The sequence below is a fragment of the Mustela erminea genome, chromosome 3 (assembly GCF_009829155.1).
Source record: "Mustela erminea isolate mMusErm1 chromosome 3, mMusErm1.Pri, whole genome shotgun sequence".
NCBI classification, from domain to species: Eukaryota; Metazoa; Chordata; class Mammalia; order Carnivora; family Mustelidae; genus Mustela; species Mustela erminea.
Genome location: NC_045616.1, coordinates 77949786 through 77971544, shown reverse-complemented (window position 1 = coordinate 77971544; position 21759 = coordinate 77949786). Strand labels below are relative to the sequence as shown.

Here is a 21759-nt window from a genome sequence, read left to right as displayed (position 1 = left end):
GGAAGTGTTAACTTGTGAATGCCTCATTCCAGGTGTGACTTTAGTTGAAGAGTTGTCTAGGTAAAGGAGTGTGTGTTAGCAATGAAAGAGGCAAACTGTTGCTGGTATGTTAGGGGTAAGTGGCCTGCTTTAGAGAAATTCCCCAAGGCAGTCCATCAGTAATACCTTCCATAATAACTTAAGAAAAATGAGGTTCTAAGAAGTAATTTTTCTTTTATAAGTAAGCCTTTTTTTCTGTGTCCAAATCTGAAAGTTTACTAAAAATAATTTTGGGAAATTGCTATAAACATAATGTAGTGTTAGTGAATGAGGAAACCTGAAGATAAAAAGGTGTGGCCCTTCCTCAAGAAACATGATTATTTAACCTATATTAATGTTTGTCTATATAACAGTCCAGGGAAAGTAAGTCTTGGATTCTTTGCACAGATAGCTAGGCAAATTCCAGAATACCTGAAAAAAAATTTATTTTTCAAAAATTTGTTTGAATAGGCATTTCTAAAAATATACTGAATTTACATTTAAAATGTTTTCAAACTCTTCATGGTTCATGCACTTTTGTATGCTTTATTTCACAATTGAGAGGAAGAAGGGATTCTACAACTTTTTAAACAGTCACCTCAAAGACTAAGAAGAGCTACTGTCAAAGATAATTAAACATATATCTTGACTTAGGAGGACCAAAAGTATTCTAAAAATGCTTTAAGCAATGGCAGCATCACCAAAATCATTCACACATTGAGCACCTGCCTTCTCAGTGCCTAGCATTGTCCCACTTGTTTGTGAATACAGAGTCTACCAATGTGACTACTCTGAAGGGAACATTAGTCTTTTGGATGGTACAGTTCCACTGTGTCTGTCTACTAAGACATAAAAATCACACTTTCTTTTCTAAGATGTGATATTAGTGAAAAAATTTGAGAGTAATATCAGTTGTTTGCCATGAGGTTTATCTATTGATTTGGTGGAGAAGAGATCTACAGGAATTGCAGTTGCTAACTGACAAATTTTCAAGCTGTTCTTTTTGACTTGGAGGTAATTATGAAGAGAGGTTAGATTCTTCTGGAATGTCTCTCATTGCAGGCTGAGTGGCTGCTGAGGGGTATTTGTCTTGCTCTAGATTAGCATAGGCATTCTTGGGTCTCAGAAGGTCCGCTGATCAATTGCTTTGAATCCAGGATTCTGGGCCAGCTTTCTGGCCAGGCTCTTCTGAGCAATGGATTTTTGTGTGTGTGTGCAAGACTGCCCAAAAGATAAGGCAAGTAGAGAGCAGGTAGAAAAGCTGTTTTCAAGTATTTAAGGTATTATTAGGAAAAGAGATTAATTGGTTAGTTTTTGTGTGATGTTGGTTGGATTACCTAACTTGTATGTGCTTCGATTTCCTTTCCACTTGGGGCTCTCTGCTGGGCAGGGAGCCTGCACCTTCCTCTCTCTCTCTACTTGTGAGCTCTCTCTGTGAAATAAATAAAATCTTAAAAAAAAATACATGTAAAGTCTTTATGGGAGTTTGACACACAGTCCACTCAGCAATATTAGTTTTATTTTTTTTTTTCTGTGTATGTCAATGGAAAGAACTCTAGCAAGATAATTTTCTAAATGTGTATTTCATGGATAAACATATATTTACCAAGAAGTTTAAAACATATTCTTCTAGAGCCTTAGACCATTTGCTGGAGTGAAGTGAAAGCGTGAGTACTCCCCATTTGTATAAGTTGAAACTCAAGAAGGTAGTAATCTGCCCAGAGTCTTCCTGTGAGTATGTGAGTACACTGGTACTTGAATGAGGTCTAAGTTTCTAAGTTGATGTGCTTTTTACTATATCAGGCTACCCTAATAAGAGGACTAGGGCCAATCCAAGGGTGTTGGGGGATGCAGAGTTCAGTCACTGAATGAAAAATCTTTTACTAGAGTTCTTACAAAATGGCTTGTAAGTGGAAGTGAGCAGTGGCAGTATTCAAACAAGAGCTTGGTGACCAGTTTTCATAGATACTGTGAAGGACTTCTTGCATTTGGGAGAATCTTGCCCTAGATGATTGTATGGTCCTTTTGACTTAGATTATATGGTCTTAATTAAATTTATTAGTTAATACTTTTAAAAACTTTCATTATTTTTCATTGTGACTCATCTCAAAGTCATAAATAACGTAAGCTGCTCTGACTTAGATGTATTGTGTAGTTTATTTGCCTTATACTTCCTGATGGCAAAATCTGGGTAACATGATCTGGTATATTTAGCCTTAGGTATATGTCCCATTGCATCACAGACATTGCATGTCTGTTGAAAAGACATATACTCAAGGGTTGAAATCTAGTAGAATCAGTAACTTTTACTGCTTTAGCAGAACATTCTTAAGCGAATCTGTTGCTCCCCCCTCCTCCTTACTGTTAGGTAAGGATTCTGGGCCAGCTTTCTGGCCAGGCTATTCTGAGCAATGGGATTTTAAAAATTGAATAATTACTGGGATTTAAAAATTTAAATAATTACTAATACTCTTCGGTGTTACCATCTTGATTCATAGTGAAGTACCTGTAGTTTACCCATTTCTTTTGTACCATCAGTGCAAATGTTTAACACAAGTGTTGCAGTATAAATTCTGTGATTCAGAAAGTTATCCAGCACTTTGACTGCTTCAGCATCGCTTGTGTGTTTTGCCAGGTATTCATAAAAAGAAGATATTCTTTGATAATTAATTGGTGCTAATTATCAAATGAATGTAAGCAAAATAGTAAGTTTACATCTATAGATTCATCCATCTGTAAGGCAAGTACAGTCTTTTAAAAAATATTTTATTTCTAAGAGCAGGAGCAGGGGGAAATGGAGAGGGAGAAGGAGAAGCAGACTCCCTGCTGAGCAGGGAGCCCAATGTGGGACTCCATCCTAGGACCCTGGGATCATGACCTGAGCCAAAGGCAGATGCTTAACCAACTGAGCCACCCAAGTGCTCCAGGCAAGTACAGTTTTGAAGAAGAGCTATTAATTCAGTCTTCACGTTACAATTAAAATTTTAACTTGAGGGGCGCCTTTAACTCCCTTCTGAACCTGCTTCTCCCTCTCCCTCTGCCTGTCTCTGTCAAATGAATAAACAATTTTTTTTTAACTTGATGAATTACCTTAACATTGGAAAATGGCACTCCTGTGACTTCTATACTGAATTTTAAGTTATTCAGCAGTGTCAGTTGTACCAAGGCTTTAAATTAGCCTCTTAGCCTGTCAGTTGTTTTCTCCAGGCAGCACAATATGAAATATCCGAAAGAAACTTCAGTGGCCTCCATATTTCTGGCTTGGGAAAACCAGGGACCAACACGTTTTGGCTTTTTAAAGAGCTCATGACTTCGATGTTTAAAATATATGAGTTTCATATGGCTGCTTAATAAAGTACCACAAACTATGCTTTGAACAACAGAAATTTTGTTATCTCAGATTTCAGGAGCCTATTAAGTCAATGTGTTGGCAGGGCCACACCCTCTCTGAAGTCTCTGGGGAAGGATCCTTCCTTCAGTTTTCCTAGGTTTGGGTGGTTTCTAACAATCCTTAGCATCCCTTGGTTTGTGGCAATAAAACTCTTAATTCCTGCCTCAATCTTCACATGGGTGTTTTCCTGTGCTTGTCTGTATGTCTGCTTTCTTTTCTTCTGAGGTCACTAGTCATCAGATTAGGGCCAAATCTAGTATGATCCATTTTAGCTGATTACATCTGCAAAGACTCTGTTTCCATAAAGGGATGTCCTCAGGTTCAGGGTGATCATGAATTTTGGGGCACACAATTTAACTCTACACTATTGCATTCCTTTTTCTTTAAACTCTTTAAACTTGGGTCTCAAATTGATGCTGCCATTTAAGTAACACTATAAAATTATTTGTAAATGTTCTCTTGCATAAGGCACAATAAGTTAAGAACATCCATAAAGCCAAGGTGAAGATGTTTTCATCATACTTTCGTTTATTTACAGCTTTGTGCATTTTCTTTGGAGTAGATTCCTTCCTTCCATGAGTTCATTACTTTCAACATCTTTATGTGTAGATGGTGCAGCTGTGGACTGTGAAAACCAGTCTCTTAATCTCCTTATCTTAAGACAACTACCCTTAGACAAAAGAAAAATACATAGTTAATTTTAGGCTGAAATATTAAGTTACAAAATAATATTTTAGATACAAAATCTAGAAAAAGTTTCCAAGAATTTAAAAATATCATGAAATAAGATATCAGAATATATAGAAGTGGTGTTTCCACAGAGGTGTAATAAAACCTTGTGGGCTCCAAAATCATGATTACTGCATACTGAGCAGAGACCATAGCAAGGAGAACTGAATATAGCCAGAAAGAGCCCAGAGAACAGAGTTAATCTCTGAAAATGCACAAACTTACAGTCTAAAGCAGCTACTTTAGCCAAAGGACTCATTTATTCATTATCATGCATTCTAACAATCTGTTTATTTATCCCTCCACAGAACCAAAACCTGGGGCATAGAATCTGAAATCCGAGGCTCCCTCCGTAATTTTGTGGCTTAACCCGGTACATAGTCCATGCAGAACAGGTGTCTCCTTTTGGATACTGCAGAAGGAAGGGGGGAAGGGGAAGGGACATAGGCACACCCATATATAGAGATGGCCACACCAGGAGGCAGGTCAGAAGACAGAGTCTCAGGATAAAGGCACTTTTACTTCAATAAGGGGCTGGGAGTTGGCCAGGAGTGTTATATGGCTAGGAAGGAGTTATTTCCATGGAATTTTTCTTTTTTTTTCTTTCTTTTTTTTTTTTTTGGCAGGCTAGAGAGAGAAATGAAGGGAGCTCAGCTACACTGTGCCATCTGCAAGGTCAGTGGGGGCTGCTGTATGTCTTTCTGCTTCTAGGGTAAGGTGATCATAGGCATCATATAGGCAGCATAGCCAAAGTGGCAGGTAGCGATTAGGCCCAGTAACCCTGTGAGAATTTGGGAGTGGTTTCCTCAAGGACAGTAGTGGAGGTGATCAGATAGAGGACGGCCACTGTGAGGGTCTGCAAGAAATCACTCCAAGGCCAGTTGATGGTCTCTATCTTGGTTTGTAGGTCACACATGTTGATGGCAAAAAAGATAGTGGCAAGGATCATCTCAATCACCAGCAGGGAGGAGGGTCCTGGTGTGGAGGTGCTGGAGCAGGTCAGAATCACCAGCCAAGATGTAATCTCGGCAAACCGAAGAGCTTCTTTTCCAGTGTAGGAAAAGTTGGTGCAGGAGGAGGGGATGACAGAGGGGTAACTGCGGGGATGCTGAGAGCTGCTGGGAATGCACCATGTGGTGGGGCGGGGCCCTTAGGGGCACAGAGAATCTCCACACTTGCTCATGGATTCAGGGACACTACACACCCCGAGCTCGAATCACCTTGCTACCTTAGAAATTTCTTAAAAAACACAATATACACACACATTTTATAAGTCAGCAGAGCAATAACATTATCATGTCATGAAGTGAAAAACACTACAGATGCACGAGAAAATGAAATTGACGAAAGTAAAAACGTTGGTGTTATAATGAAAATAGTGTGAACTGGACCAACCCTGAAAGAGTCTCAGAGACTCTTAGGAATCTGACCCCAAATTAGAGAAGCAATGTCAAGAACAGACTGAATATACCAAATGACCATAATTGTGGGCCCACCACACCAGATGACAGTAATTAACACGAAACATGACATTCTCCTTTGCAGCCCGCACTAAGTCCGCTCCCACCCATTCACCAAGTCTACAGACCATATTTGATTTGTATTTGTGTCCTTATTACATCTCTTTATTCTTAAAATATGAACAATGCTCAATAAAGGTTCATTGAAAAAAATTGAGGAATTTTTTATTTCAGCAGAAAACATGAAATATTTTTAAATCTTTGGTGCCCTCAGGTGGCACAATATTGCAAAGCAATTTAGAAAAATGCTGCATGTATTATTATTATTAGCGGCGGTAGTAGTATTTTTTAATCTTGAGCCCAGTTTGAGTTTAGGTCGCTTCCTCTATGTATTTTTTTTTTTTTTAAGATTTTATTTGTTGATTTGTGTGACAGAGAGATCACAAGTAGGCAGAGAGGCAGGCAGAGGGGAAGCAGTCTCCCCGCTGAGCAGAGAGCCTGAAGCGGGGCTCGATTGCAGGACTCTGGGATCATGACCTGAGCCGAAGGCAGAGGCTTTAACCCACTGAGCCACCCAGGCGCCCCTCGCTTCCTCTATGTATTAATAAGTGTTTTCTTCCACTCTAAATTATCTTGTGTAAGTCAAACAAATTATTTGGATATATTCCATCCACACCTCCTGTTGCATGTTGATACAGTTTGAAATGTCAATATTCATTACTGGGTAGTTGCTCACTACAGTTATCCAGCTGACCAATCTACCATATCACACCATTTCTTGCTCTCCTGTGGCCAAGAAAAATCGAGTGGTTCACATTAGAGAGGTGAGTTGTATATTTGAGTCCCTTTTTTGGGTTGTATTCTTATGCTACCATTGCCTTTGATTCAGTTCTTCACTATTTAACCTTCTTATGGCTGTGCATTTCTTTTGAGAGAGACATTTGTTTCATATCAGGAATGTACAGAGTATTTTTGTATCTTCCTTTACATTTTTTCTTGTTATTGTCTCTTCCAAAACAGATGAATTTTTTACTTTGTCAATTTGTAGGTTCATGTGTTTCTATCCAAAGTTGCCTATTGACAGGAAACTCTTAGATAAAAGAAAATGTGGGTGCTTTTCCCAGTTATTATTAAGGAATTTGGCAAATCTGATGAAATGACATGAGGTGCATTGTGTTCCTTTTACTACTAAAATTGTTAAAAATACTTTGAGATCATTCAATTACCTGATGGTTCGTGCAGTAGAAAGAACCAGGAGTGAAAAGAACCTGACGAGAGATACTTGCTTTAAGAATGCCCAGTCCAAGTTCGATTCATTGTGAAGAACCTGGAGTGTTTTTTGTGTTGTTGTTTGTTGTTTTCTTTTTGGAGATATTTACAAAAGTGATTAAAAGGAAGGTTGGAAGAATTAAAATTTTTGCCTAGGGAAAGCTCTAGGGGAGAGGCATACCCAAAGTACATTTACAATATGACTACTCTTTTTTATTTTATTTATTTATTTTAAAGATTTTTATTTATTTATTCGACAGACAGAGATCACAAGTAGGCAGAGAGGCAGGCAGAGACAGAGGGGGAAGTGGGCTCCCCACTGTGCAGAGAGCCTGATGTGGGGCTCGATCCCAGGACTCTGAGATCACAACCTGAGCCCAAGGCAGAGGCTTAACCCATTCAGCCACCCAGGTGCCCCATGACTATTCTTCTTTAATTTAAATATGTTGTTTCGTGATATCAATAAGTACTTATGGAGAATTTAATACATATCAGCCACTGTCCCGGGCTCTGGGAACACAGATATTGAAAACGGAGTCCCATCCTTCATGAAGTTCTTCACCTAGTAAGGAGATAGTGAAGTTAAAACCAAGATAGCATTATGACCTGCATAAAGGCATTTCAGAAAATTCCCTGCAGATACGGAAAATTCTCCTTCTTATTTTGACAAGCAATTAAATGTTAGCTAGATGATGGAGGAAAGGGTGTTTCAACAGAGAGGCTGGTGTGTGATCAGTATTAGAGGAGAAATAAGTAAAGGCCACTGTAGCAGATGGAGATCTTGACAAGCAAACTAAATATCTGAGATGTTTTCCTGGATGCAATGAGGAATTACTGAAGAGAAGTCATATGAGCAGATCTATATATTTTAGAAAGATCACTTTGGCCACAGTGTAAAGAAAAGCTGGGAAGGGGGTACACTGGGAAATAGGGAGACAGTTAAAACCGTTGCAATAATACTGGCAAAGAATGGAAAAGAATTGAACTAAGGGCAAGTGTAGTGGGAATGAAATTGAGGTGTTAAAGGGAGAGAGTCGCTAGGATTTTTTTGGTAAGGGAGTCAAGAGGTCAAGGCTATCTGCTCTGTGCTTGGCTTTGATGGTTGTGTCATCCCTTAAGAAAAGAAACTGAGGGGGCTCCCGGCTAGCTCAGTTGGAAGAACATGTGATGCTTGATTTTGGGATTGTGAATTTGAACCCCACAGTGGGTGTAGAGATTAAAAAAAATTAAAAAATAAAACAAATCTTTAATTAAAAAATAAAAAAAATTAAAAAAATCTTACAAAATAAAAGAAATTGAGAAGGAAGAGTGTATTTTGAGAGAAAAAGAATGTACACCTTGGATGTTGAATTTGAGGAATTGAAATGGTAATGTCTAGAAAGCAGTTATTCATACAGATTTGGAGTTCAGAAAGGGGTCACCAGAGAGAGACTAGCCAGAGAAATCTGGAGGGGGACTGATCTTGGAAGAAATGAGTGGAACTGACTCAGTTTCCTGTTTTGATGCCTTCTTGCCTGAGTCAGGACCTAGTTAGGAACAGTTAAAACACCAGTGGAAAACTTTTCTGGGTGAAGGACCATATGACAGAAAGTTAGGGGTGACTTCCAGAAGGAAATGACCCACAGAAGGAAAGCTCCAAAATCGATCTATAAACTGTTGGACAGACTTAGGTTGGATCTGTAGGGGCTGACCTGGGGTGGGGTACTTCAGTTCATAAAGCCTTCGGTTCTTCATTTTTATCTTTATTTATTTATTTTTAAAGATTTATTTATTTATTTGAGAGAGGACATGAGCAGGGTGAGGGGCAGAGGGAGAGGGAGAGGGAGAGAGAGAATCCTTAAGCAGACTCCCCGATGAGGACGGAGCCCGAGTGGGGGCTTGATCCCAGGGTCCTTGAGATCATGACCTGAGATCATCACCCGAGCCAAAACCAAGGGTCTGAACCACCCAGGTGTCCCAAATTCTTCATTTTTAAAATACAAAAACTAATATTTTGCAATGTGGTTATGAGGAGTAGAAAAGTGCAAGTGTTTCACAGAATGCCTTGCCATATAGTAGACTCTCAATAAATGACTGTTTCATTAGTCAGAATTCTGCTAGTGGCAAGTGACAGAAACTGAATTCAAGCTTGTCAAGCAGAAAAGGAATTTGATCAACAGTGAGGAAGAACGGGAGTAATCAGCAACCCATTGTCACTAGATCTGGTGAGGGCTCTCTCCCCTTCCTTCCCCTTCTTTCCCACACACACCCTGCCTTGTCTCCTGAGGTTTACCCTTTATTGTCCTGTTTGTTGATAGCTTCCTCCTTTGGAAGTGGGTGTGAGTGGATGTGAAGGAGCCTGGTGCAGAGTGGTCCAGGCTGACACTCTCTGTGGTAACCTCAGAATACCTTCCAAAGATGTCCATGTCCCAATCCCACGAACCTGCGCTATATTACCTCACATAGCAAAAGGGAATTAAGACCGCAATTGGGGGGCATTTGAGTTTCACTTTTTCTTCTTTTTTTTTTTCTTAAGATTTTATTTGTCAGAGAGAGGGAGAGATCACAGGCAGGATCACAGGGGGAGAAGCAAGGAGAAGCAAGGAGCCCAACGTGGGGCCTGATCCCAGAACCCTGGGATCACGACCTGAGCTGAAGACAGAGGCTTTAACCCACTGAGCCACCCAGGCGCCCCTTATTTAAAAAAATTTTAAAGTAAATTCCACCCCTAATGTGGGACTTGAACTCATGATCCTGAGATCAAGAATTATATGCTCTACTCACTGAGCAGCCAGGCACCCTGAGATTTTATTTGAGTATGTGAAAATGGCTGAGGGGGGAAAAAGTTCTTTGGAATTCACAGAAAGTGTGAGATGGGAACGTTTCCTTCTGTGACATTGCCAGTGAATGTAGAACATAATTGGATAATTTAATGGTATTTTTAATAGAAATGAAACCATTCAGCTAATGAATTTGTTAGCTTACATGAAGGAGGTTCTCAGCAAAGACATGCAAGTACTTTCATACTTGTCGATAAGGGTATCACTTACCAGCAGAGGGGGCCAAAGAACTTTCCATGACTGGGAAGCTCCCTGGCTGCAGAATGCTGGTCAGGATCACCTTTTCCTGCCTGATGGTGCCACCTATACAGTGTTTAAACTTTGGTGTCGAAGAAGCAACACCACAGCTTTCATTAAAGATATTAAAACTTTATACAAAGAATAACATATGCATATTGTTAAAAATATAATACTAAAACATTAACACAACAAATCTTATTGTATATAAAAATAGAAAATGATACAGAATATCCCTACTCTCTCCACCCCTTCATTGTCTCCAGTTCTATTGGCCAGGGGCAACCATTTTCAATTCCTGTTTCTTTTGCCTTGGGAAAAAAAAGTGGATTTTTATTTTTTTTAAGATTTTATTTATTTATTTGACAGACAGAGATCATAAGTAGACAGAGAGGCAGGCAGAGAGAGAGAGAGAGAGAGAGAGAGAGAGAGGAGAAAGCAGGCTACCCGCTAAGCAGAGAGCCTGATGTGGGGCTTGATCCCAGGACCCTGAGATTATGACCTCAGCTGAAGGCAGAGGCTTTAACCCACTAAGCCACCCAGATGCCCTAAACATGTATCTTCTTAATAATACAACCTCAAAGTACAGATTTTAAAAGTACAGAAAGATTCTTAGTGAAAAATATTTTTCTCTCCCACTTGCTTCCCCAGTCCCTCGTTTCATCAGCTGTTGTAGCCTTCCCCATAAATCTGTCCCTGTGGTCTTATAGTTCTCATATGCACTTCCTATTACTTTGGTGGAGTCCTGAAAAGACTGAGGAGATAACATGGGGAGTGAGGAGATAACATTGGCCACAGTAAACCAAGTGTTTCTGTCCCTTTACTTTTTGGAGGATTCCTGAAAGAGGGGCCTGGTGTGACTCTGAGGAAAACATTGCAGGAAATACGAAACACAGAACCGGCAGGATATCTTTAAGTAAATGGTTTTATAAGGGGGATGTTTTAGAAAAGGTCCCCTTCTCTTTTTGACCTTGCCCCTTCTTCGTTACCAGAATTAAAGTAGGAACTGTAGACAGGGAAGGGTCACATTTTGGAGAGCTTGACAAGGGACAACAAGCAGGACGTGCTGCCTGCATGGCTGTGGAGCAGAGGATCGGAGAGGGAACAGGGCAGACAAGCGACAGAAGCTTCTGTCTCCAGGGCCCCCGCCCCTCCTGTAATGAGGCCCTTTTCACCTCGGGTGCCCTCTCCCAGATCCCAGTACCACCCTGTTGGGACCCCTTCTTGGCCCCAGACAAAATTCTAAACTCCCATGTGCGTCATTGCACACAGCTCTATCAAAAAACTTGTGTTTTTTGTTTTGTTTTGTTGTTTTAAAATCCTGTCCTTTAGGTCTTTTCTATAAAGGTCAGCCCTCACTCATGTAGTCGTTCAGTGGCTCTCAAATCTGAAAATATAGTGTAAGTAGTTGGGGAGTTTAAAAAACCCAACTGTCTCTGCTCTACTTACTCAGAAGTCCTGGGGGGTGAGGCCCAGGAGTCTAAACACTGCTCTGCAGAGGCCCAGCCTGATTTCGGAAGTGCTGGGGTAGCTTCTGGCATTTCTCAGGAAGAGAATTAACCTCTCTTTAAAGAGACCATGTTGAAGTGACATGGTGATGACCTTTGTCACATGGTCCTTTGGAGTCCTTCCTAACCTGTTGATGGCCCCGTTGGTGAGTGACAACTGGAAGAGAAGCAGAAATTGGGTTTCTGTTCTAAGCAGCTGTCGTGTATGTGGTAAGAAGACCCTTTTCTTTAACTTAGTTGTGATTTAGTTTGGCTATTTCAGTGACATTCAAGGGATAATTTTCTTTGGAAAGACTGGAAAGGAAAGGAAAACGAAAAGTTAATAAGGATTGTTAAGGATTAACAAATCCTTACATTTTTGTTTTTTAAAAGATTTTATTTTTATTCATTTGACAGAGATCACAAGTAGGCAGAGCAGCAGACATTGGGGGGGGGGGCAGCAGGCTCCCTGTTGAGCAGAGAGTCCCATGTGGGGCTTGACCCAGGACCCTGAGATCATAACCTAAGCCGAAGGCAGAGGCTTAACCCACCAAGCCACCCAGACACCCCTAAATCCTTAGAGTTTTAATAAAAGAAAATGAACACGAGGGGGCAGCAAAGCACTGTTCAGAGGATCATCTGCACCAAATGGAGCAGGGAAAAAGGATTGTTTTCTTAAAAATGTGATGTGTTTGTTAAAGGTCTTCTAAGAAAGGTGGCCCTGATGTCAGAGCCACTCTTCCCTGAAGGGTAGTTTCAACCTTTTCAAGGTTTCCCTCCACATTATCCCGCTATCCCCATATGTTTTCAGGAAGCGCATTCCCGTATGATAGTGGGCGCTTGCCATGTTTCCATACGTTGGGGCCCTCACAGGGAACCCCCCTAGTTCCTTTCCCAAGGGGTCCTCACCTTGATCCTCCAAGGACACACCACCTCTCCCAGACAGAAGCAGCTGGAGTGTTCATTGCCTGCCTCCTGAGGAATGAGGAAGTGGAGGTCTCTCAAAACAGAGTCACTGGGGTGCCTGGGTGGCTCAGTGGGTTAAAGCCTCTGCCTTCGGCTCAGGTCATGATCCCAGAGTCCTGGGATCTAGCCCCACGATGGGCTCTCTGCTCTGTGGGGAGCCTGCTTCCTCCTCTCTCTGCCTGCCTCTCTGCCTACTTGTGATCTCTGGCTATCTAGTAAAAAAATAAAAACAAATAAAAATTTAAAAAATTAAAAAAAAAAAACACCCCAAAAAACAGAGTCACTAAGGCCCTCACACAGGTGATGGGACTCGGGGAGACCAGGTCAGGCATGTCCATGTTCAGAGATGATCCTGACACCTTGCACTGTGCTGAGGGACATTCCGTATAGCTAAAAGCTCAATGGTGTATGGCTAGCTATTTTATTCTTTATCACTTAAGTCTGTTTCCTCTGCTAACTCTGGGAATTGTTACCCAGGTTATCTTCTTAACTAGATCTTTCCATAGTCCATTCAAGCAGGAGAAAAAAAAGATGTGCTGCATTTTGATTGTTTAAGTGGCCTTAATTTGATTATTTTTGGTGAAAAGGTGAAGATTTTCAGTTAGCCCTCATAGGGGCCTTGGTACAATATGGTGTTTTCCGGTAAGTACTCCTAGTGGAGGTTCTGCCAGAGCCTGGAGTGTTGGGTTATGGTTCTCTTCCATGAGCTGTGTGACCTTGACCATGTCACATAACCTTGATTTCCCTCTTTGTAAAGGAAGGAGTTAGTCTAGAAGGTGGTTCATTGTCAGGAGTGTGTGTTTTTGGGTCTGGTTTGAAGCATGTAGAGCGTCAGGCCTCATCTTCTCCCACAGCATCACAGTTTCCAGAAGTGGCCCCTGGCATGTGTATGTGGCTGGTGAGGTCAGGGAGAGTGGGAATTCAACCCACTGCAAGTAGTCCTGGTTAACTCCCCAGGGGAGGAAACTTCCGGCTAGAATATTCCAAGTATTCCTTGTAGCCAACTGTCTTCCATTTACTTGTTCCTTTATTCACCAAAATTCAGCACAAATATGCTGATGTAAAGGTCTTCATGAGTCCATTTGAAATTCGGATCCACTAAAAAATTGCCAGGAAGATTATATGGTGCGTGCATGTGTGCGCGCGTGCACACACACACACATACACCACACACACACCACACACACACAGTTCCAGTAAGTATAGTAATGGGCACTTGGTTAGGTAACAATATTATTTGTTGCCTAAATCTCAGTGACCTAATGGTAGCTGATGAAATGAACCCCCCTAGGACATAGGAACCAGGAAATGAGTGACATGGATTTCAGCAGCTGATGCATGGGGTGTGATACAGGCAAAATGTCTTGAGTTCCTTTATCTTTATTGATTATTACTTTCCAAAGGGGATAATAAAAACTACTGTTTATTGCCTAGGGTGAGGGCTAGGATTAAATGAGATCACATGTTGGGACGCCTGGGTGGCTCATTCGGTTCAGCATCTGCCTTTGGCTCAGGTCATGATCCCGGGCTCCTGGCTCAGCGGGGAGCCTGCTTCTCCCTTTGCCTGCCTCTCCCCCTCCTTGGGCACTCGCGCTCGTACGTGCTCTCTCTGGAATATAAATAAATAAAAAATCTTTTAAAAAATGAGATTATGTGTGCAAATACACTTTGTTAGCTATAAAAGCCCTAAGCCTTAATAATAATATTGCCATTGCCTCTTCTTTCAGGCAGGAGTGGTGGGAATTTTCCTGTCAACCCACATCTCTTAAAGACAGGTTTTTAGCTTGTACAGGGCGAGTGACCTCTCTGGGTTTTCTCTCGTTTCCTTTCTGTGAATCACAACAACCCAGGTCTTCTTTTTTTTTTTTTTTTTTTTTTAAAGATTTTATTTATTTATTTGACAGAGAGAGATCACAAGTAGGCAGAGAGGCAGGCAGAGAGAGAGAGAGAGAGAGAGAGAGAGAGGAGGAAGCAGGCTCTCCACTGAGCAGAGAGCCCGATGTGGGACTCAGTCCCAGAACCCTGAGATCATGACCTGAGCCGAAGGCAGAGGCTTAACCCACTGAGCCACCCAGGCGCCCCCAACCCAGGTCTTCTTGTACTCAGCCTCAGCCAACTCCTCCCTGCGGTTCCCTTCACACAGCTTCCATCTCCTCCTCCAGAATAATGTGCCCTGTGATCCAGAGTACCTCCGCTGAAGCCTCCTCCATTGGATCGTTTAGTTTCTTTGTAAATGTTAGGTTTGGTGGCGAACTGTGGCTTCGGAGATACAAAAGCTCCATTTTAGTTTATTTGGGATGAGCTTTCCCAGAAATCGGAGCTGAGTGAGCCTAAGAGCTGACCAGCGTGTCTTGCACTGTCCTCCTCGTCCCTCCCTTGAGGGGCAGGGGCCTTTCCCATCCCTGTCTTGGGCTTCAGGTTAAGCCTTTCTTGCTTCAGATATTGAGGGTCCCTTTCCATGCTGCTTCTTTACTTCTAGAGTGAGGAGAGGGGTTGGTGCATTTGTGTCCTGCTTTACAAGGGGGGAAGAGTACATTGTTTACTGGGAGAGGTGTTTTGGAATCAGATGGACCAGGGAAACGGGTGTGGAGGTGACACAGTGCTATTTTTCTTACGGAACATGGTAACCTGTCCCCTTATAGTTCTTTCCTCAGGGGGAAGGGGAGGCATTTGGTGGCCTTATCAGGATTTCTTGTAATGCTACATTTCTAATGAAGTCTCTGCAAGGTGCTAAAGACAGCACGGTTTCTTCCTAATTTTGCATGCTGCGGTGGGGGGAAGTTCTGGGCTCACCCAAGAAAACTCCAGAGATCACCAGCTTTGTACCCCTGCACTCTCAGCTCCCCTGGCCCTGCCTTCTCCGTGGGGGGGTCACTCTCAGAGGGCGGGTGTCTCCTTCCCAGGACACCTGCTCTGCCACTAACAGTGATCCCAGATGAAGACAGATGGGGAGTCAGGTTCCTTCTTATCAGCACTGAGCTTGGGTGCTTTCTGAGCTACAGATCAATTTTCCTCATACCCTCTGTGGGGGATGACCAGCTTTTGAAAAAATTCCTAGTCCCTCACAATTTTAATAGATATGACACACCTCTGTCAGATTTCTATAAAGGTTTCTGAAGACTTTTATTGCTACCTGAATTGGATCTCCTCCCAGGACACCTTATGGTCAGTACCTTGGGAAGCAAGGCTCTGGAGGACTTTGAAAACTGGCACTCTCCAGGCCTGGGCCCACCACTGTGTGGCTGTGGCAGGGTGCCTCAGTCCCTCAGACTCCGTGCCTCAGTCTCCAAACCTGCAGATAGAATAGGGCAGTGATAGTGCCGACCTCATGGAATCGTCAGGAAGACAAAATGTGTAATACACATAGGCCTCTTAGAGTAAAACATCGCTATTTTGAAAGTGTGAGCCAAAGGCTGCCAGTCCCAACTGACAGCCAGTTCTTTACGGTGAAGGTTTTTTGGTGTCCCTTCCAGCCAAGCTGGAAGTCAGGGTAGAGCTTTTGAGCCACCTGCTCATCTCAGTAGATGGCAAGACTTTCCTTCTCTCACCAGTACTTGTTTAGGTGAGTTGGAAGTGCAAAAGTTACATGCTTTTTGCTTTTTCTGCCTTTTTATAGTTTGCCAGTAGTTTTGCTTGGAAAATAAGAATCTGTTGGGTCAATGTGTTTATCTTCTTTATTTCTGGTTAGTTTCTCTTTCTAGTTAAAATATACAGAAAATTTTAAGATCTCAGGATGTCAGGGGTATGTTTAGATGTAAAATAAACTCTTTGGTCAAAACTAAGAAACAAGAAGGATGCATTCAGTACATGCACCTATTCCCTGTAGAGATCCTAAATTTTCTCTCAGACTAAGAGCACCATTCCTTTTAATTAGTATAGATCATCATCTTTCTTTTTTTTTTTTTTTAAGGTTTTATTTATTTATTTGACATACAGAGATCACCAGTAGGCCGAAAAGCAGGCAGAGAGAGGGGGAAGCAGGCTACGTGCTGAGCAGAGAGCCCGGTGTGGGGCTCGATCCCAGGACCCTGGGACCATGACCTGAGCCGAAGGCAGAGGCTTTAACCTACTGAACCACCCAGGCACCCCTAGATCATCTTATTTCTGGTGACATTTTAGGTTGTGACATGTTCTCTGAGCAAAGCACATTAGTAAGACATTTTAAACAACTGAATCATTCTTATGGAGTCATCAGCTGAAAGCTGACATCTGTAACGTTAGCACACTGAAAATGACCATTTTACTCTATTGCACCAGAGCTCGGCTTCATGTTGATACTGTATTTTCCCTAAAATACAACAAAAAACTGGGGTGAGAAATTTCTGTTTATGTTGTGAATCCTGTTTCTCCACTGGCTTCTGTTTTGTTTAGGAGTTGCCTTTTCACAGCAAGTGTCTTGACTCGAGCACAAAATAAAGATTGTGTGATATTTTTGCATTGAAAGGTCCCACTCAACCCTTGGGGGAAAATCGGTCAGATGAACAACCAATGTCTGGCTCTCTGTACACCTCCAGAGTAATAAACCACAGTGAATAAACGACACTGAGATAATTCACCTGGATCTCCATTTTTTGTTTCTTGTAGTGATTCCCACAAAATGTGGGGGTGTGTTGCTCCCCTCACGTGCTCTCGAATTCTGAAGGAGCAAAGTGAATGGTGCTGATGCCCACTTCTCAGGGTAGCGTGACCACTGCCGTAGCAGGAGGACACTTAGTCACACTGGCCAGCACCCTGCTGTCCCTATAAGGAGGGGTCCAGGGCTCTTGAATTGCTGTTTCTGAGTTACCAGCTGCTCTGTTTCCTCAAGTTCTGACCGAGTGAATGGCAAGTGGAGCCTAAGACTGCCACACTGAGAGATCTTTTTCTTTTTTTTTAATTAACATATATTATTTGCTTCAGGGCTACAGGTCTGTGAATCATCAGGCTTACACCATTCACAGCACTCACCGTAGCACATGCCCTTCTCAATGTCCATCTCCCAGCCACCCCATCCCTCCCACCCGCTTCTCTCCAGCAACCCTCAGTTTATTTCCTGAGGCTAAGATTCTCTTGTGGTTTGTCTCCCTCCTGAACCCATCTTGTTTCATTTTTCCTTTCTACCCCCCACAACCCCTGACCCTGCCTCTCAAATTCCTCATATCAGAGAGATCATATGATAATTGTCTTTCTCTGACTGACTTATTTTGCTTAGCATAATGCCCTCTAGTTCCTTCCATGTTGTTGCAAACGGCAAATTTCGTTTCTTCTGATGGTTACATAGTATTCCATTGTATATATATACACCATGTCTTCTTTATCCATTCATCTTTAGATGGACATCTAGGTTCTTTCCATAGTTTGGCTGTTGTGGACATTGCTGCTATAAACATTCGGGTGCATGTGCCCTTTTGGTTCACTACATTTGTATCTTTAGGGTAAATACCAGTAGTGCGATTGAGGGGTCGTAGGCTAGCTCAATTTTCAACTTTTTGAGGAACCTCTGTACTGTTTTCCAGAGTGGCTGCACAGCTTGCATTCCCACCAACAGTGTAGGAGGGTTCTCCTTTCTCCGCATCTTTGCCAGCACCTATTGTTTCCTGACTTGTTGATTTTAGCCATTCTGACTGGCGTGAGGTGGTATCTCACTGTGGTTTTGATTTGTACTTCCCTGCTGCTGAGTAATGTGGAGCACTTTTTCATGTGTCTGTTGGCCATTTGGAGGTCTTCTTTGCAGCAATGTCTGTTCATGTCTTCTGCCCATTTCTTGATTGTATTATTTGTTCTTTGGTTGTTGATTTTGCTAAGTTCTTTTTAGATTTTGGATCCTAGCCCTTTATCTGATATGTCATTTGTGAATATCTTCTCCTATTCTGTCAGGTGTCTTTGGTTTTGTTGACTGTTTCCTTTGCTGTGCAAAAGCTTTTGATCTTAATGAAGTCCCAATAGTTCATTTTTTCCCTCACTTCCCTTTCCTTTGGCGATGTTTCTAGGAAGAAGTAGCTGTGGGTGAGGTTGAAGACGTTGCTGCCTGTGTTCTCCTCAAGGATTTGGATGGATTCTTGTCTCACATTGAGGTCTTTCATCCATTTTGAGTTTATTTTTGTGTGTGGTATAAGGAAATGGTCCAGTTTTATTCTTCTGCATGTGGCTGTCCAATTTTCCCAACACCATTTGTTGAAGAGACTTTTTTCCATTGGACATTTGTTCCTGCTTTGTCAAAGGTTAGTTGACCACAGAGTTGAGGGTCCATTTCTGGGCTCTCTGTTCTGTTCCATTGATCTATGTGTCTGTTTTTGTGCCAGTACATACTGTCTTGATGAGTATAGCTTTGTAATAGAGCTTCAAGTCTGGAATTGTGATGCCACCAACTTTGGTTTTCTTTCTCAACATTCCTCTGGCTAATCAAGGTCTTTTCTAGTTCCATATAAATTTTAGGATTATTTGTTCCATTTTGTTGAAAAAACTTGATGGTATTTTGATAGAGATTGCATTAAATGTGTAGATTGCTTTAGGTAGCATAGATATTTCCACAATATTTTTCTTCCAATCCATGAGCATGGAATGTTTTTCCATTTCTTTTTGTCTTTCTCAATTTCTTTCATGAGCACTTTACAGTTTTCTGAGAACAGATTCTTTGCCTAATTGGTTAGGTTTATTCCTAGGTATATTATGGTTTTGGGTACAATTGTAAATGGGAACTCTAGTTCTGATATATTACTAATGTCCATAATGATTAGGTCTCTAGCTGTCAGTATTGCCTCTTGTCCTTTTTTTTTTTTTTCTGTGAGTTTTTCTGTCTTGTCATTTTATCCAGATAAGAATAGAAGAATGAGAGAACAAAATACTAAAAGGGTAACAATGACCCCAGAAAAATATATACTAGCCAAATCAGAAGAGACATGAAACCAGGGAGAGAAGAAAAGGGGAAATAAAGAAAAAAAGAATATATATTAGACTGATGAATAGAACAGAGCCACATCCTTGATTTTGGGTGTATTTTAGTCTGTTAGAAGAAACTATTTCCCTAAATTGTAAAGAAAGAAAAACCTATATGTATATATACAGAAATAAGGGTAAACACAATGAAGGGATGGAATATGACTGTAAAGATGAAAATTAAAAAAGATTCTAAAAAAGGAATTGATAAGATAAGAAGTTGGTTGAAAAAAGAAAAAAAAAGAGGAAAGAATGTGATCAGGCTGGAGACTGGAACAAAGCCATATGCTAGATTTAGGGTATATTTCAGTCTTTTAGAAGAAATTGTATCCCAAAATTTTAAAGAAAAAAACTCCCTATATGTATACAAGAAATAAGGTTAAATACAACGAAGGAATAAAATATGACTATAACCATGAAAATTAAAAAAGATTTTTAAAGAAGGTGTTGATAAGATAGTTAAAAAATGTTAAAATAAGAAAGAGGAAAAATGAAAAAAATAAGAAAAAAATAAAATAAAAAATATTTAACTCTGAAAGACTAAAGGATCATGGGAAAAAAGCCATGAATCTGTGTGTTGCTTTTGCATATCTCTGAAGTTCTGAAGTTCTCATTAATTGGTAAACTTGGTCTTGGCTAGATGTTCTTGCTGATATTCTCAGGAGGGACCTGTTGCTATGATTCTCAAATGTCTTTGCCTGAGGCGGAATTTCACCGCCCTTGCCAGGGGCCAGGCTAAGTAGTCTGCTCAGGTTCACTCTCTGGAGCTTTTGTTCCCTGAACGCTTTCCGTAAAGCTCTGGAGGACGGGAATGAAGATGGCGGCCTCCCAGTCTCCAGGCGGAGGAGCTGAGAGCTCTGGGCACCCCTCCTCAGTGCACCCTTGGAGAAAAGCGTTCAATCCCTCCCATCTCCCTGGTCTCCAGCTGCGCTCCGAGATCACCCGGCCTGTGACGGAGGTTTTCTATCTCTGGTGCACGGTCCCATTTGGAGTCTCCACACCCAGCAGATTCTTGCTGCACACTCCCGCACCCCCCAGAGGAGGAAGGAGAGGGTCTCCCTGGATCTGCCATGTGTGGGGTCCCTGCCCAAAGAGCTGTGGCCTAACTGTGCCTTGGATCACGGTTTAAGGTAACCCCGAGCTGAGACCCCTCTCCTCAGTTCCATCTCTGTAGCTGGCTTCTCTGCTCCAATGCCTGGGAGCTCTGCCACACTCAGGCACCCCTGGTCTTTTTGTGTCCCCATGGATCATGACACCAGACTGTCCCCCTGGGGGCTCCCCCACCCCCTTAGTCTCTGAAGCAACGTCCCTCAGTGGAGCAGACTTATATAACTTATGATTTTGTGCTCTGCTGCTCCACCGCTTGCCGGGAGCCGGCCCCTTTCCCCACTATCTTCCTGTTGCTTTGGATTCACATCTCCGCACGTCCTACCTTCCAGAAAATGATTGATTCTGTCCCTAGAATTGCTGCTCTTCTTCTCTTCTCTCTCCTGTTGAGTTTATAGGTGTTCAGAATGGTTTGATAACTATCTAGCTGAACTCCTGGGATCTGGTGATACTTCCATCTTCTACTCCTCCACCACCTTGCTCCTTCCCCAGGTTGGCTAAATTCGATCTAATCACACAGACAGAAGAACATGAAGCCAAAAGAGAAGAAAAAAAGTAAAGATTAAAAGTACAGAAAAGAGAGGAAGAAAGAACCTTCAGAGTCTGAAGCAGGTGGCTCATGATGTCTTTGGCCACTGCCTGACTGTGTCTGGGGATGGATTCTGGCAGATAGGGTCTGGTGTTTACTGGCAGGTAGGGAAGGACTGCCTGGTAGGTAGGTGGTGGGAGAAGCTAAGCTTTTCTCAGGCCCTTGCTTGTCTTCTCTGAGGGATCTGCTATCCTCTGTGGCCCAGTGTTCTCCTGAGGTTAGGAGTCCCTGACTTCTGGTGAGCTGGTATGTGGCTGGACATTAGAGTATTAATGAGTGAAGGGTGTTTTCATTTAGTTTAGTTAAGTTCCACAAATTATTGATTGTCTGCCAGATGCCAGGTATCTCTTGCCACTGGAAGTAAAGACGGAAATGCCACATGGCCTCTCCTTTCATTTTAATGGGAGATGCAAGGCCCTGTGGCAGCAGCAAGTAGAAGGCAAAAATGACTCAGCTGATTGGGCACTCCTTCATCTAGACTGGGACACTTTAGAGACGGAAAGGAGATACTAAAAATATCATAGTGGAATGGTGTGAAGGAGGTCACCTTATCTTATTAGGAGCTCAGGGAACCAGGAGAAGGGTCTCTTCAGTCCAGCCTAGCTGGTGAGTTGTGGGGGTGGGGGCTTGGACTAGAATTCCAGAGAGTTACTTTGTGGAAATTGTGCTTGTGTGGTGTTTTCAAGCCTGAACTTTCACATTTTAAAGCAGGACTCTGAGGAAGAGGAGCAGCTATTTCTGGAAATGCCTTTATTGGTGGAATTGAGGGTAG

At 42.0% G+C, this 21759-nt stretch overlaps 1 pseudogene; it reads right to left on the bottom strand.

Moving 5' to 3' along the window:
• Positions 1 to 4773: 4773 nt before the first annotated feature.
• Positions 4774 to 21759, bottom strand: part of LOC116587207 — a 128242-nt pseudogene continuing 111256 nt past the window's right edge.